The following is a 6,000-nucleotide window of genomic DNA, read 5'->3' as shown; positions in this document are numbered from 1 at the left end:
TAATGGTTGTTATTATTACCCAATCTGACTGCTGGGAGCCTGCGCAATAAAAATGGCTGTTTTTGTGCTCATTTGTTTATGCTTGCCTGAGGAACTTTACCACGACATGAGCCAAGAGGACAAGGCGGGGGGAAAACAACAACTTTTCCTTTGTTAATCGTGGCAGCGTTCCCATTGTGGAATTAGGACTTTGAGCTACGATAACTTTCCTGAATCCCAAACATAGCATCATTGCTTTAGCGAACAGCGGTCACAACATACGTGTGTCTTCTCCCTCCGCCACACTAACCAAAAGATGTTTGTCATTATTAAGAAACGGTGTGGTAGTGTTACGGTTTCTGCGAGGAACGTTATAAATTACAACACAAATGCGTGGTAAGAGGCACCACGACGGAGGCATAACCCAAATTTGTACGCAAGCACTGTCGTCTAGCTGAAGTTAACTTTCAACACACGTGACTCGCGTGAGTTGGATCGCACGAGTTGTGTATGCATAAACTAAATCTGAATTTGCTTCACACATAACCCGAGAAGAGGAGGGGCAAGCGGCAGTTGTAAACAACTAGCAAGTACCAGCATCAGAGATACCAACTGCCTCGCTCACCGTTCTCCAGGCCTGCTTTTTTTTTTTAAACGAATGTTCATGCTAAAGTTCATGTGTCACAAAAAAAAAAAATGTTTTCCATTGTTCTGGTCAGAAAACATAAAAGCATTTTTCCCTTCTTTCTGCATGCGGGCTCTCGAATATGAAGGTGGGAACTAAGCATTGTGGGTAAAATGACATCAGAGCGAAGGGTCTATAGCGATAGCTTGGCTCGGCATGCACTGAACATGTGTTAAGCCATATCAGCGAGTGTCGTGCGGTCGCAAGACACAAAACGCTGCGTTCAAAGTTTTATACGAATATGGGTCAATGGCATCGGTGAGCTCATTGTCAGTATTCGCAGATACTGATGCGAAGCGTGGTGATGCCGTATCGGGGCCGCTGCTAGTATCGGTATCCGTGCAACACTACTATCTTATCTAGTTAACCCCTCACAACACTCCCCATTGTAACTGGTGTTTGTCACTATTCGCAGTGTGGCCTCTGTGCCCCTCATGTTGGTTTAGTGAAACAATAGAGTGCAAATCTCCCAATCTCCTTAATGTTCTCTAATCTAATGAGAGCAGTGGGGATATTAAGCAGATTGCGGAACATTTACGGTCTACCAGTGGAGACACAGCCACGAGCTACTTCAGTACTTCTGGGCTCCCCCAAGCCCCCCCCACCCTCCGCCCCATTAAAAAAAAAATCTAATTTTCCTTTTTTTCAAACTCTGATCCCATCGCCTTGCTTGCATAGATTATGATTTGGCATGATGAAGAGAAGTAATTAAATCATGCTGCTACGGCAAGGATGCTTGCTGCCGAGATTGTGGGAAGGACATACGAATGTGCGTGCGGTTGCGAAAGAGAAGAAATGGCGTGATAACAAGCCAAGTTAATAAAGGGAAACAATTAGGACATAAAAACCTTGATTTGGCTCAAAGATTTTAATGCTCTTGTCGATGTTAATGAAATCCCATTGACTATCTGCGTCTCACACACACACATACAATCATGGCCTCATTGCTTCCCTCAGGCTCTCCTGACAGGTGTGGCTCCCACACACATACACGCGTAGATAAACATTCAAAACACACACACAAAACACACAAACTAGGCCCTACGGGGTGTTCTTGCTATCCTCTGACTGCACAATGAACACTTTGTACACCCTCCCGTTTCTCCAGTCCCAGCCCTTTACCATCACCCCCCCCCCAAGCCCACCCCACCCAAACCAGCTTCCAGCACATCCCTTCTTTAAATGGGAGATTATGCAAATGAGCTCACACCACCGCCCCTCCCCCCAACAAACACAGGCACACATATATAAGTGACGTGCATTGAGTGAAATCTATAGAGCGTCTATGGGAGTCAGCGCATGAATGTATGTGTTGACACAGAGACGGAAGTGTCCTTAAGAGGAGACTGACACACCAGGTGTTGGACGTTTCTCCCGTCAGTATATGCATTCAGGACTTTTTGTTTTACTCTCAGCAGGCACTTTTGTAAAGTTAAGCAAATGGAGCCAAATGCACCAAAATTCTTCCTTTTTTTAGTTTCTTAAAGTTAGCAAGAAAAGATGGCAAGTCGTAGCCCAATATTTGGAACTTTGGAGGGTCGTTTGTTCCTTTTACAAATTCTTGAGATCATGAAAGATTTTAAAATAAAGATTGGAAAAATCAAAAGCAACTCAAAACAAGTGTGCTGGAGCCTATCCCAGCTGTGTTTGGGCAGAAGGTGGGGGGACACCCTGAACTGGTTGCCAGCCAATCGCAGGGCACGCATCGACAAGTACCCGCACTCACACGAGGGACAATTTTTGAGTGTTCAATGAGCCTGTCATGCCTGTTTTTGGAATGTGGGAGGAAACCAGAGTACCCAGAAAACCCCCACACAGGTACGGGGAGAAAATGCAAACTCCACACGGGAAGGCCAGAGCTAGGAATTGAACCCTGCACCTCTGTACTGTGAGGCGGACGTGCTAGCTACTCTTTTCACCGTGCCACCCTTCGTGAGTACTTGATACCTGGAAATAAGGCCAGGAATTGGCCTGTCACCAATACTCGCCCGGACAACAATCATTACCAAAACGTTGACTACAATTCTGTATTTTCTTTTTTTCCTCTTGAACTTTTGCACTTCACAACATTTCTCTTCATTCCCCCCACCAATCGAAAACAAAACCCTTATTTGTTTGTCTATATCCTGCAATTGTCAGGTGGCCAGTCCAGTGTGTTCAACCGGATCTTCAAACAAAACACATGAACAAACTCATTAGGATTCAGCGGCGTGCATTCTGTTACAAATGATCAAAATAAGGTGCATCATCTTTGTGTGTGTCTGGCAGGTTGTTACTCTGAAAGGGTGCCCTCTATGTATGTTATTTGTTACATGCGAGTGAACTGTGGCATGTTTTTGAACAATATTCAATCAAAACAAAACACTTTCATCGCAGCCGCACGGCATCATGGCATTATCAAGTATCCATGCTTTGTGTCAGCGAGTACTCAAAATCAATTTACTGCCCCCTCCCCCCCGCCAAAGTCTATTTTTAGAGTGACACGGATGGTTCAAGACAAGCACAAGCAAATCTTAAGAGCAGTACAGTATTATTATTATCAAGCGGGAAACTTTTCCATCTCCTTTTTAGAGAGGATATCGGTCTTCTGTCGTTTGGACTTAAAACAGTTTCTAGTCTCATGGGAAAAGAGTCCGATAGCCAAAGGTTCTGCCTCCTTTTTAACTCGTGGGGACTCTGGAAACAAAAATAAACCTCAGCTCTTTCGTGCACACTGTTCTTCTGTTCGAATGCGATACGATTGATAACAGAAGATACGATAGCGCCTACGCTCTAACATCTCTGTTTTACATTGCCGATTAAGTTAAAGACATTTCTATGTGCTTTGAAACGAATGGCATCATATGAAGTGCCATGAAAAAGTTGTTGCCCCACTGATGATTTCTGGGGGGTGGGGGTTGCATATCTCACACAAAATTTTCAACTCATCAAACCAATTTTAATATCACTCAGAGACAACCCAAGGAAATACAAAATGCGGTTTTCAAAATGACAATTCAATTTATTAAGGCACAAACATGTCTACACTTTTCTGACCCTGAATCGGGAGGGGTGGAAATAAGTTTTCACAGCTTTGTAAAGTTGAATTTTACTTCGTAATCACCATATTTGAGCTGGAGACACTCATCTATAGTACGGGGCTAGGGGGTACGCCAGCACATTCCAGGGGACAGGGCGAAACTTTTTTGAATTTATTTCCAAAGTGATTCTATTCTCAGTCATTTCATAAGGCCGTCAACATCCTGGTATGTGTGCTCCAACTATGTCCTCCTGGAAGACAATAATCTGTGGCAAAAAACCACAACGGCCACGCATCAGCTCGATTGTCTCATTAAAGCTCAGATGACTGATGAAAATGAATCATTGTGTTCTTGGAACTGAAAGTTTAAACGCCCGTTTAATAAAAGGGATTTTTTGTGTGTGGTAAATTTTACAAGACGAGAACAAAAGCTGATTAGTGCCGATTTTGATTTTTTTTTTTTAATTTACACGACTTATCTTCAAGGCAACATATTTAGTTGCATGTTTAATGCGAGTTAAAAAGAAGACAATGCTCTACTTAAGGAGATGAGGGCGGGGGGGTTGGAATTATAAGCAGTTATGCACACTCTACTTTTAGCGAATCATCAACAGTATACGAGTGAGGGGATAGAAGACCAAAAAAAAGACCAGTGTTTTAGATCACGCCCGTGAAAGAGTGGCTTATTCAATCATATATTCTGAGCACAGGCTATCATTCAAATAATTGGGACTGCATTATTTCGTGAAAGGACTCCGTTGGCAAGTTAGGTCGCTGGACAGAGAGCGAAGCGCGCACGCACTCGGACACACGGTGCAGTCGACAAGTACAAACAGCAGTTGGGTTCGCGGGTCAGGCCAGGACACAGGTTAGCGCGGGGTTCAAGCCTCGTACACATGAGGAGAAACAGCAGAAACAGATTTAAGAGAGCGCCGCATGCCAAGAGTGCCATCTGTTTGCGTTCGCCCTCGCTCGCCACTTGCATCCCTCTCCGCATCGCATTACATCTTTGTCTCCCCTTCCCAACCGCCCCCCCACCCCCTTGAAAAAAACCCCACACTAGTTATTATTTGTTTGCCTAATAAATGAAGACGGTATAGATACTAAGGGATGGCAGGGGGGGTTGGGGGGGGGGGGGTAATATAAAGTCCAAATCTGGCAAGCGTCTCAAGTGTAATGACACCTCCCGTCTCTATGGAAAAGCATCCCCCTTTTGTCTTCACTTGCATGGGAGAGCTTTCTCTTTACTGTTTTGTTCCCAGAAAAAAAAAGCCATGGAACATTTGCCAACATTTTTAAGAGCTGCGAAAAGCAGGATTTTTCTCTCCCTCTACTTTTTTTTTAAGTCTTCCACCTCGCAGGTGTTTCTTTTTAAGGCGTGCTCCACAATGCCAAGCTCGTCTTGGCTCATCTTGAATGCCACGGGCCTCTTGGGGGCTGGCGGGGGGGTTGTAGAAAAAGAAGAGGTTGCAGAAATCTTATTGATTAGCAGTTGTCGCTTTCCCTTTGCTTCATCTCGCTCGCTCTCGACGACACTTTTTAAGTGTTGATAGGGCCAGGAGATGGATGTGCCAAGAAAGAAAAACAATGCCCCCCCACAAAAAAACTTTTTTCAAAGTGACTGAACTCAAAATTGAGAAAGAAATCCTGCATTCACTTTCTAACTTTCTTGACGGAAAGAAGGTTATGTGTCAAAAAGCCATGAGATGCAGTCTAATTTCTCTTAACTGATTCATGAAGAATTGAGAGCACATAATTTTAAAAAAACTAAAAAAAGAAGACGACGACGAATCCATCTTGTCTCATTCCGCGCTGCTCTGATTAGTATTCTGTGGGTAATTGACACAATTGCAGCCAAGGCTCTGCTTCATTAATGTGCAGACAGATTGCTGCTCGTTAGAGCCACCATGTGTTTGCAAACACAAACAGCAGTCATGTTGCTGAGAGTGGAGTCCTGTCGAGCACATTAAGGATACATCAAAAGTCATGTAAAACATCAACTGGATGAATACAGTTTTGTTTTGAATGTCTAATATCAATTTCTGAATTGCTTCCACCCTCCAATTTCGAGAACTTTTAAGCAGATTTCTGCACATTGATCATTTGAGGCATATCGAGACATCCGTCTGTGAATTTTCCACAGGGCTTGTCCACAATAGGGTTGCTGGTAAGCTGACTTGGGATGAGCGACAGACTAAACCTTGAGCTGCTCTTCTGCCAATACACGAATACAACCATTCACACTCACGTTCAAGCCTATCGACTTTTTAGAATCACCAATGAGCCCAACGTGCATGTTTTTTGGAACAGTGGGACG

Source organism: Hippocampus zosterae, chromosome 13 (genome assembly GCF_025434085.1).
Source record: "Hippocampus zosterae strain Florida chromosome 13, ASM2543408v3, whole genome shotgun sequence".
Classification (NCBI taxonomy): Eukaryota; Metazoa; Chordata; class Actinopteri; order Syngnathiformes; family Syngnathidae; genus Hippocampus; species Hippocampus zosterae.
This window is presented reverse-complemented; position numbering follows the sequence as displayed.